Below are 11,074 nucleotides of genomic sequence, written 5' to 3'. Positions count from 1 at the left end.
TATATATATATATATATATATATGTATATACACACACACACACACATATATATATATATACACACACACACTGCAAGGGTACTTTACATTTCTGTTTCAAATAAATGTTGATTTTTGACTTTCAATCCTAAAAAATGAAATGTATCATAGTTTTCACAGAAATATGAAGCAGCACACCTGTTTTTAACATTGATAATAATCAGAAATTAATAATCAGAAATGTTTCTTGAGCAGTAAATCAGCATATTAGAATGATTTCTGAAGGATCATGCGACAATGACATCAAAGCTATGCTCAAATGTTTTGCTAACATTAGCATTGATCTATTAAAATTTTATTTCTGAATGTTTTATCAACATTCAAAAACTTCCAGTTTTTTAATGTTCTAATGTTTTTTTAAGTGAACATTAAAGGATCATTACATTTGATCATTTTGCAAACATTATTGGAACATTACTTTTGAATGTTCCCTGAACATTCCAAAGCAAGTTGTAACATTTAAAATCATTAGATGAATATTCAACGGAAACGTTTTTAGAAATGAAATGTTCCATGGACATGTATAAAAAAACGTTTTTGTGTTAACATTTAGAGAACATTGTTAAAGAGTAGATACAACCGTTATATTAACATTACCAGAAGAACATTTGTTCAGAACTTTCAGAGAACCTTGCAAGAACGTTATATATTATATACGTATGCATGTATGTATTGCCAATGAGGTGCATTTGACTTTGCAAAATGTAAAATCTGGACCTTTTACTTTAAAATTTACTCTAAAATGTATGTCTTTGACTTATTTCATGCTGTTCACAACAATAAATATATATTTGGCCAGAAATATGCTATTATATTACATAATATTATATTATGTATGGGTCAGGCATTTATCGACAAAAAGCTGGCATTTTTCTCCTTTAAGAGAGCTAAAGATCTTGTTTGTCATTTCTGCTCACGTCCATAGAGCCCCTGCTGTAATCATGCGTGTCAGATACAGTATGAGCCCCTTCCACCTTCACATTTCTCTGCCCATTGAGAGACTACAACACATTGTTTCTTTCTGAGAAAAACCCTGGATCAGACACAGCAATTATGGGATGAAGCACTGGAACCGGTTTACTAAATGATAGTTTTCACTGTTTAAGCGTATATTATTAGCTATTACTTTGTGTGATTTGATCCAGGCATTGCAATTTTAAAAGACTATAATGGACTAGTGTATTTGTTTCTTGCAAAGTAACAAATTCCATATTATTCACCTGGATTTTGAGTAACACAAGGGCAACCGCCTACTTTAGGATATAATGAAACGGTTACAACTGTCAGAGAGGCTGATAATCACTGTTGACATTCCCACAACCCTGATGTCACCTTGAATATCCGCACAGTTCATTCCCGTCTTCCTCGTTTACAAGCCTCTCTGAGCTGCAGCACCAGCTGATCCTGGTTTTCCTGGAGTATTTACCAAACAAATGGATGCAAACTCAAAAGGAAATGTGCAATCCATGCTCGCAGATGTATAAGTGGTGGCATGCTGTTGAAAAGCATAAATATGGACTAAACTTAATCCATTGTTGACAGAGAAAAGATAGCGAGACGTTTACAAAACACGAACAAAACGTAGGCCAAACTCGCATTCAGAATTCTCAAGATATGATTGTGGCCGTGTACAAGCGTAGTTTGATTTGATCAGATTTATTACTGGGTGTTGAATTACACAGTCATTCATCACTTACCTTTAAAATGGAGAAGTGGCTAAAAGTCATAAAAATCAGGTGGTGCCAGACAATAAATGATTTATAAGTGCAGAGAAACTTAATGTTGAAGACAAATCAGAGCACATGGAAGGTTTTTTGTAATACTGATAAATGATGTGCAAACAAATATTGAGTATGTTAGTTCCTCAACTAGATGTCAATGACATGACCTACCTGTTCGGATGAAGGTTGAATAAATGTTAAATCTCCATGACAGCAGCCAAACTCCTCCCTAATCTCCTCCTTGAAACAGGTGAGTTGGCAGGGTATAAATTTTGTGAACCTGACTTGGACACACAGGAGCTTTTTGTCTCCGGAGAGGCTTTCACGAGAACTACGACATCTAAGATCCAAAAGCTTCAGAGTTTAAATTGGAATAAACGAGGAAAATGGGGCTTGGAGTGAGTGGACCACGGCTATATTTCATTATTCTGCCAGTTTCATTGCACATTTGCTTTTGTTCCTCCATTTTTCTCTCTCGATTTTTTCTCTCTCTCTTGTCTCTCGTTCAGGTAATGTGTTTGTTGCATATGCTAAGTATTGTTATTTTTGATAGACGGGGAACGATAAGTACAAATTGGCGGCAGCTTCAGAAGATGGAGCCAAAAAGCCAAAAAAGGGGAAAAGAAAGCAGATGGACATGGACGACCTCAAAAAAGAAGTGGATCTGGTGCGAAATTAATATATAAATAAATTTAGAAAGTACACATTGCATTAAAATGTTCCATTTAACTAAAATCAGTTCTGTGGGGAACTAAGATTTCAAGGCTCTTCTTTTTTTCTGCAGGAAGACCACAAGTTGACAATGGATGAGCTTCACCACAAATATGGAACTGACCTAACCAGGGTGAGTTTTGTGACACATTTGGGAAACATAATGTATTTAAAATGATTCATGTTTTATCTTCTTAGATGGACATAAATGATTGTTGGTATTATCTCCCTTTGAAAAGAATGGCTGGTAAACTAATTTAAAATCATTGAAATTTTGGATTATTCAGCTTACTATGTCTTCTCTGTCAAATTAAAGCATATTTACTTTAAAATGGTTTGTTTACCAAGAGGTATGTTCAAGGTGTAATTATTATGTAATGGAAAGTGTCGTAATGTTGTAATGGAAAAGTTCTAATACAAGTACTTGCAACTTATATATGTAAGCTATGGATCTGAAGCCTATGTGCATAATATTATTTGAACCGAATTATTGCTAACTGTCCTGGAGCGATCCCGGACACAGGTGAGTGTGTCATTGCCATTAACTCCACCCCCTACCTGGACCAAATCCTCTGCCCCACCCTGACCTTCAAAAAGCTCTAACACCTCAAGGACAACATGCCCCCTTTTCGTTATTCCACAATATCTCCTTGAAGTCTCATATTTATGTTTATATTTTTGAGGTCTGACATCCACAACCACTGTTTCAAGCTTCACTCACCCTGCAACAATGTTTAACCAATTGCTGACTACATTTTTATCGTTGCTGGCAGGGCTTGTCTTCTTCCCGTGCAAAGGAGATCTTAGCTTGTGATGGGCCCAATGCCCTGACCCCACCTCCTACGACTCCAGAATGGATCAAGTTCTGCAAACAGCTCTTTGGTGGGTTCTCAACGCTGCTGTGGATTGGTGCAATCCTTTGTTTCCTGGCATACGGAATCCAAGCTGCCTCTGAAGATGAACCTGCAAATGACAATGTACGATAGAGCAAAAACCTTCACTTATTTATGCATAAATAGCTCATATGTCAACAAACATAGTGAATCAAGCATAATTATCCCCACTGTGAACCTGTTTGATTTTCCAGCTTTACCTGGGAATTGTGCTTGCTGCTGTTGTCATAATAACAGGATAGAAGCCAAGAGCGCAAAAATCATGGAATCTTTTAAGAACCTTGTACCTCAGGTACAGAAATTGAAATATATATATATATATATATATATATATATATATATATATATTCTGATAAAACACTGTATCTCTCACACAAAAACTTCATTCTAATACATTCTGGTTTTGTAGCAAGCCCTGGTTATACGTGATGGAGAGAAAAAGTGTATCAATGCAGAGGAGGTAGTCGCTGGTGATCTTGTGGAGGTCAAAGGTGGAGACAGAATCCCAGCTGATCTCCGTATCATCTCTGCGCATGGATGCAAGGTAAGACTTAAAGCGCAAAAGAATGGCAAAGGTAACATACTCCCACTTTTGAAAAGTTATGTTGCATTTTGAATGTTGGTCACCAGAATGGGATGCGGGTATTCCGGTGTCCCCATCAAACAGGCTTCTTAAGTAGTGTCATTTCTTTGGTCAACAAGTCAACCAATGTTTTGTTGGTGAACAAGTTGTATATGCTAAACCTGCTCCTGGAGGGCCAGTGTCCTACAGAGTTTAGCTCAAATTTTAGATTGAAGGGTATTGAACACCCCAGAGCTAGACCAACACCAAACTGGTACTAACCAGCAATCCTGGACCAATCTTCCTTTCCAGGTGGACAACTCTTCCCTCACTGGTGAATCTGAGCCCCAGACTCGTTCTCCTGACTTCTCCAATGAAAATCCCCTGGAAACCAGAAACATTGCCTTCTTCTCTACTAACTGTGTTGAAGGTACACAGATAAAACAAATGAGGTTTGTTGGATAAAAAATGTCAGAATTTCGTAATTGAAATTTCATTTTTCAATAGGTACTGCCAGAGGGATTGTCATTAACACCGGTGACCGTACTGTCATGGGTCGTATCGCCACTCTTGCCTCCAGTCTGGAAGGTGGACAAACACCAATTGCTAAAGAGATCGAGCACTTCATCCACATCATCACTGGTGTAGCTGTCTTCCTGGGTGTCTCCTTCTTCATTCTTTCCCTGATTCTCGGATATGGGTGGTTGGAAGCTGTCATCTTCCTTATTGGTATCATTGTCGCTAATGTGCCTGAAGGTCTCCTTGCCACTGTAACTGTGAGTCAGAATTCAATGTACACTACTAGAGCCAAAGTACGCTTCACTTGAGCCAAGAATTATTACTTAACTTGTAACTTCATGTAGGTGTGTCTGACTCTGACCGCCAAACGTATGGCAAAGAAGAACTGCCTGGTAAAGAATCTTGAAGCAGTGGAGACTCTTGGCTCGACCTCCACCATCTGCTCTGACAAGACTGGAACTTTGACCCAGAACCGAATGACTGTCGCTCACATGTGGTTTGACAGCCAAATTCACGAAGCAGACACCACAGAGAACCAGAGTGGAGCCTCATTCGATAGGAGCTCGGCTACTTGGTCTGCTCTTGCACGTATCGCTGGCCTTTGCAATCGTGCTGTCTTCCTTGCTGATCAAAACCATGTGCCAATCCTTAAGGTGTGCTTGAGCTTCTCAATATTTAGTACTTTAAAATATTTAAATAAATATGTAGATGATTTAACTTTAGACTTGTAAAAGTCCATCAGTAAATATATGTCGGTCAAGACACTATCAGTAAAGAAAAGAAATCAATCTTTTGCAGCGAGACACAGCTGGTGATGCCTCAGAGTCTGCCCTGCTGAAGTGTATTGAGCTGTGCTGTGGTTCAGTCACTGAAATGAGAGAGAAGTACACAAAGATTGCTGAGATCCCTTTCAACTCCACCAACAAGTATCAGGTATTTTTGTTTAATTATTCTTTGGAGATTTACAGATTTGACTGTCCTTCCTAACATCCCCTAATATGCCTTTTCTAGCTCTCAATCCACAAGAATCCCAATTCTTCAGAGTCTAAGCACCTGCTGGTGATGAAGGGAGCCCCTGAGAGAATCTTGGATCGATGCTCTACTATTGTGATTCAAGGAAAAGAGCAGCCTTTGGATGATGAAATGAACGATGCTTTCCAAAATGCTTATGTAGAACTCGGAGGTCTCGGAGAAAGAGTGCTGGGTAAAGCCATCTTGTGAAGTTCACCTTGTGGAGTTTTTCAGTTAAAACTATGACTATGTACACTAATGATTGTGTTCTTTCTCAAAGGTTTCTGCCACTTTAGCCTCCCTGATGACCAATTTCCTGAGGGTTTTGCATTTGATACCGACGAAGTGAACTTCCCAACTGAGAACCTGTGTTTTGTTGGCCTAATATCCATGATTGATCCTCCTCGTGCAGCTGTACCAGATGCTGTGGGCAAGTGCAGGAGTGCAGGAATCAAGGTGTTGTTTCACCTTGATTCAAGACTGATGGCTTGATTATATTATACCTTTATTGAATTAAATGAATCATATGATCAAGCATCTATGTCTTCTATCACAGGTTACTTGTGACCATCCAATTACAGCTAAGACTATTTGTAATGGGTCTTGAATCAAGAAGTTGTTCTTGGTTCAAGATCCATTGTTTGAATATGTCGCACCTTTGCTGCAGCATATTAAATTTTGTTCATACTTGTTGCATGTACAATCAGTTAATCAAATTATAATTCAGAATCTTCAATTACAGGTTATCATGGTTACTGGAGACCATCCAATTACAGCTAAGGCTATTGCAAAGGGTGTTGGCATCATCTCTGAAGGCAATGAGACTGTGGAAGACATTGCTGCTCGTTTAAACATCCCTGTTGATGAGGTCAATCCAAGGTATCCATCTCAAACAAAACATTTATTCACCAAGTTTTTAATTTGCTCTAGAAGTCTGCTAATGCAACGTGTACCTCTAGAGATGCTAAGGCCTGTGTGGTCCATGGTGGAGAACTGAAGAATATGAGGGAAGAAAAGCTGGATGATATCCTGAAACACCATACAGAAATTGTGTTTGCCAGAACTTCTCCACAACAAAAGCTGATCATTGTAGAAGAGAAGCCAAGAGCGCAAAAATCATGGAATCTTTTAAGAACCTTGTACCTCAGGTACAGAAATTGAAATATATATATATATATATATATATATATATATATATATATATTCTGATAAAACACTGTATCTCTCACACAAAAACTTCATTCTAATACATTCTGGTTTTGTAGCAAGCCCTGGTTATACGTGATGGAGAGAAAAAGTGTATCAATGCAGAGGAGGTAGTCGCTGGTGATCTTGTGGAGGTCAAAGGTGGAGACAGAATCCCAGCTGATCTCCGTATCATCTCTGCGCATGGATGCAAGGTAAGACTTAAAGCGCAAAAGAATGGCAAAGGTAACATACTCCCACTTTTGAAAAGTTATGTTGCATTTTGAATGTTGGTCACCAGAATGGGATGCGGGTATTCCGGTGTCCCCATCAAACAGGCTTCTTAAGTAGTGTCATTTCTTTGGTCAACAAGTCAACCAATGTTTTGTTGGTGAACAAGTTGTATATGCTAAACCTGCTCCTGGAGGGCCAGTGTCCTACAGAGTTTAGCTCAAATTTTAGATTGAAGGGTATTGAACACCCCAGAGCTAGACCAACACCAAACTGGTACTAACCAGCAATCCTGGACCAATCTTCCTTTCCAGGTGGACAACTCTTCCCTCACTGGTGAATCTGAGCCCCAGACTCGTTCTCCTGACTTCTCCAATGAAAATCCCCTGGAAACCAGAAACATTGCCTTCTTCTCTACTAACTGTGTTGAAGGTACACAGATAAAACAAATGAGGTTTGTTGGATAAAAAATGTCAGAATTTCGTAATTGAAATTTCATTTTTCAATAGGTACTGCCAGAGGGATTGTCATTAACACCGGTGACCGTACTGTCATGGGTCGTATCGCCACTCTTGCCTCCAGTCTGGAAGGTGGACAAACACCAATTGCTAAAGAGATCGAGCACTTCATCCACATCATCACTGGTGTAGCTGTCTTCCTGGGTGTCTCCTTCTTCATTCTTTCCCTGATTCTCGGATATGGGTGGTTGGAAGCTGTCATCTTCCTTATTGGTATCATTGTCGCTAATGTGCCTGAAGGTCTCCTTGCCACTGTAACTGTGAGTCAGAATTCAATGTACACTACTAGAGCCAAAGTACACTTCACTTGAGCCAAGAATTATTACTTAACTTGTAACTTCATGTAGGTGTGTCTGACTCTGACCGCCAAACGTATGGCAAAGAAGAACTGCCTGGTAAAGAATCTTGAAGCAGTGGAGACTCTTGGCTCGACCTCCACCATCTGCTCTGACAAGACTGGAACTTTGACCCAGAACCGAATGACTGTCGCTCACATGTGGTTTGACAGCCAAATTCACGAAGCAGACACCACAGAGAACCAGAGTGGAGCCTCATTCGATAGGAGCTCGGCTACTTGGTCTGCTCTTGCACGTATCGCTGGCCTTTGCAATCGTGCTGTCTTCCTTGCTGATCAAAACCATGTGCCAATCCTTAAGGTGTGCTTGAGCTTCTCAATATTTAGTACTTTAAAATATTTAAATAAATATGTAGATGATTTAACTTTAGACTTGTAAAAGTCCATCAGTAAATATATGTCGGTCAAGACACTATCAGTAAAGAAAAGAAATCAATCTTTTGCAGCGAGACACAGCTGGTGATGCCTCAGAGTCTGCCCTGCTGAAGTGTATTGAGCTGTGCTGTGGTTCAGTCATTGAAATGAGAGAGAAGTACACAAAGATTGCTGAGATCCCTTTCAACTCCACCAACAAGTATCAGGTATTTTTGTTTAATTATTCTTTGGAGATTTACAGATTTGACTGTCCTTCCTAACATCCCCTAATATGCCTTTTCTAGCTCTCAATCCACAAGAATCCCAATTCTTCAGAGTCTAAGCACCTGCTGGTGATGAAGGGAGCCCCTGAGAGAATCTTGGATCGATGCTCTACTATTGTGATTCAAGGAAAAGAGCAGCCTTTGGATGATGAAATGAACGATGCTTTCCAAAATGCTTATGTAGAACTCGGAGGTCTCGGAGAAAGAGTGCTGGGTAAAGCCATCTTGTGAAGTTCACCTTGTGGAGTTTTTCAGTTAAAACTATGACTATGTACACTAATGATTGTGTTCTTTCTCAAAGGTTTCTGCCACTTTAGCCTCCCTGATGACCAATTTCCTGAGGGTTTTGCATTTGATACCGACGAAGTGAACTTCCCAACTGAGAACCTGTGTTTTGTTGGCCTAATATCCATGATTGATCCTCCTCGTGCAGCTGTACCAGATGCTGTGGGCAAGTGCAGGAGTGCAGGAATCAAGGTGTTGTTTCACCTTGATTCAAGACTGATGGCTTGATTATATTATACCTTTATTGAATTAAATGAATCATATGATCAAGCATCTATGTCTTCTATCACAGGTTACTTGTGACCATCCAATTACAGCTAAGACTATTTGTAATGGGTCTTGAATCAAGAAGTTGTTCTTGGTTCAAGATCCATTGTTTGAATATGTCGCACCTTTGCTGCAGCATATTAAATTTTGTTCATACTTGTTGCATGTACAATCAGTTAATCAAATTATAATTCAGAATCTTCAATTACAGGTTATCATGGTTACTGGAGACCATCCAATTACAGCTAAGGCTATTGCAAAGGGTGTTGGCATCATCTCTGAAGGCAATGAGACTGTGGAAGACATTGCTGCTCGTTTAAACATCCCTGTTGATGAGGTCAATCCAAGGTATCCATCTCAAACAAAACATTTATTCACCAAGTTTTTAATTTGCTCTAGAAGTCTGCTAATGCAACGTGTACCTCTAGAGATGCTAAGGCCTGTGTGGTCCATGGTGGAGAACTGAAGAATATGAGGGAAGAAAAGCTGGATGATATCCTGAAACACCATACAGAAATTGTGTTTGCCAGAACTTCTCCACAACAAAAGCTGATCATTGTAGAAGGTTGTCAGCGACAGGTAATGTCAGGGAGTTGTCTGTCCAATCCTATTTGATACTAGGAAATTTTACCCAGAAGGAACCATTTTAATGCATTTTATTTCTCTTATCAGGGTGCCATTGTGGCCGTAACCGGTGATGGTGTCAATGATTCTCCTGCTCTGAAGAAGGCTGACATTGGTGTGGCTATGGGTATCGCTGGATCTGACGTATCCAAACAGGCTGCTGACATGATTCTTCTGGACGACAACTTTGCCTCAATTGTCACTGGAGTAGAAGAAGGTGAGACATTTTATTGAGAACTTAACTGACTGAAGAATTAGGAAGGTAACTTATGATGCTTAATTCTCATATCTATCTTCAACTTTAGGACGTCTGATCTTTGACAACTTGAAAAAGTCCATTGCCTACACACTGACCAGCAACATCCCTGAGATCTCACCCTTCCTCTTGTTCATCATTGCTAATATTCCTCTACCTTTGGGCACCGTCACCATTCTCTGTATTGACCTGGGGACTGACATGGTAGGTGAAAGGACACATTTTACTGATACAGAATATTTTCCAGTACGGGAATCAGGGGCCAAACACTGAAGGGGCAATGCGCATTAAATATCGCATGTGATTTATCGTGCAGCCCTAGTTTCCACCATCGTTAATGTGTTGAAAGCAAGCTAAGGTACTGATGATCCACAGCTTTGGTACAGATAATCTTGAGACCATGCCAGTGAATAGCATCCCAAGCACAAAGTTTGGCCTTGTCTTGGCAATGATAGAATGCATAAGATTAAACTTTGTAATTGTAATTGCAGCTATTGTGTAAGTTTGTATTTAGTGCCACCTACTGGTCAGAAAAAAAAACACTTTGAATAATTTAGTGTAAAGCTATGATTTCTTTCATCACATACGACTCTTCACATACAGTGATGTCTGCTCCTTCAGTGTGAAAATCTTTCCCAGCAGGAACCATTTTAATGCATTTTATTTCTCTTATCAGGGTGCCATTGTGGCCGTAACCGGTGATGGTGTCAATGATTCTCCTGCTCTGAAGAAGGCTGACATTGGTGTGGCTATGGGTATCGCTGGATCTGACGTATCCAAACAGGCTGCTGACATGATTCTTCTGGACGACAACTTTGCCTCAATTGTCACTGGAGTAGAAGAAGGTATGATATTGAAAATTTAATTTCAATGAAGAACGATAAAGGTTACTTAGACACTTATTTCTCAAATTGATCTTCCACTTCAGGACGTCTGATCTTTGACAACTTGAAGAAGTCTATTGCCTACACGCTGACTAGTAAGATCCCTGAGATGTCACCCTTTCTCTTTTTTGTCCTTGTGGGTATTCCTCTACCTTTGGGCACCGTCACCATTCTCTGCATTGACCTGGGCACTGACATGGTAGGTGAAATAACACAGTATGTGAATCAGGAGCCAAGCACTGAAGGGATGTAGACATATATTGTATAGATTAGTTTTTTCTTCTGATTCATCGGATCTTGGTTTCCACTAGGGCTGCACGATAAATCGCATGCGATATTTAACGCGCATCTTATCAGTAAAGCCGGTTCTGTAAT

The 11,074-nt window shown here is 39.7% G+C and overlaps 1 pseudogene; it reads left to right on the top strand.

The window, feature by feature from the left end:
* The first annotated feature begins 2,077 nt into the window (after positions 1–2,077).
* LOC107698907 (sodium/potassium-transporting ATPase subunit alpha-1-like) overlaps positions 2,078–11,074 on the top strand; it is a 12,612-nt pseudogene continuing 3,615 nt past the window's right edge.

This window comes from Sinocyclocheilus anshuiensis, unplaced genomic scaffold, assembly GCF_001515605.1.
Source record: "Sinocyclocheilus anshuiensis isolate Anshui unplaced genomic scaffold, SAMN03320099.WGS_v1.1 scaffold1854, whole genome shotgun sequence".
Classification (NCBI taxonomy): Eukaryota; Metazoa; Chordata; class Actinopteri; order Cypriniformes; family Cyprinidae; genus Sinocyclocheilus; species Sinocyclocheilus anshuiensis.
The sequence above is the reverse complement of the archived record's forward strand: the minus strand, read 5'-3'. Positions and strand labels throughout refer to the sequence as shown.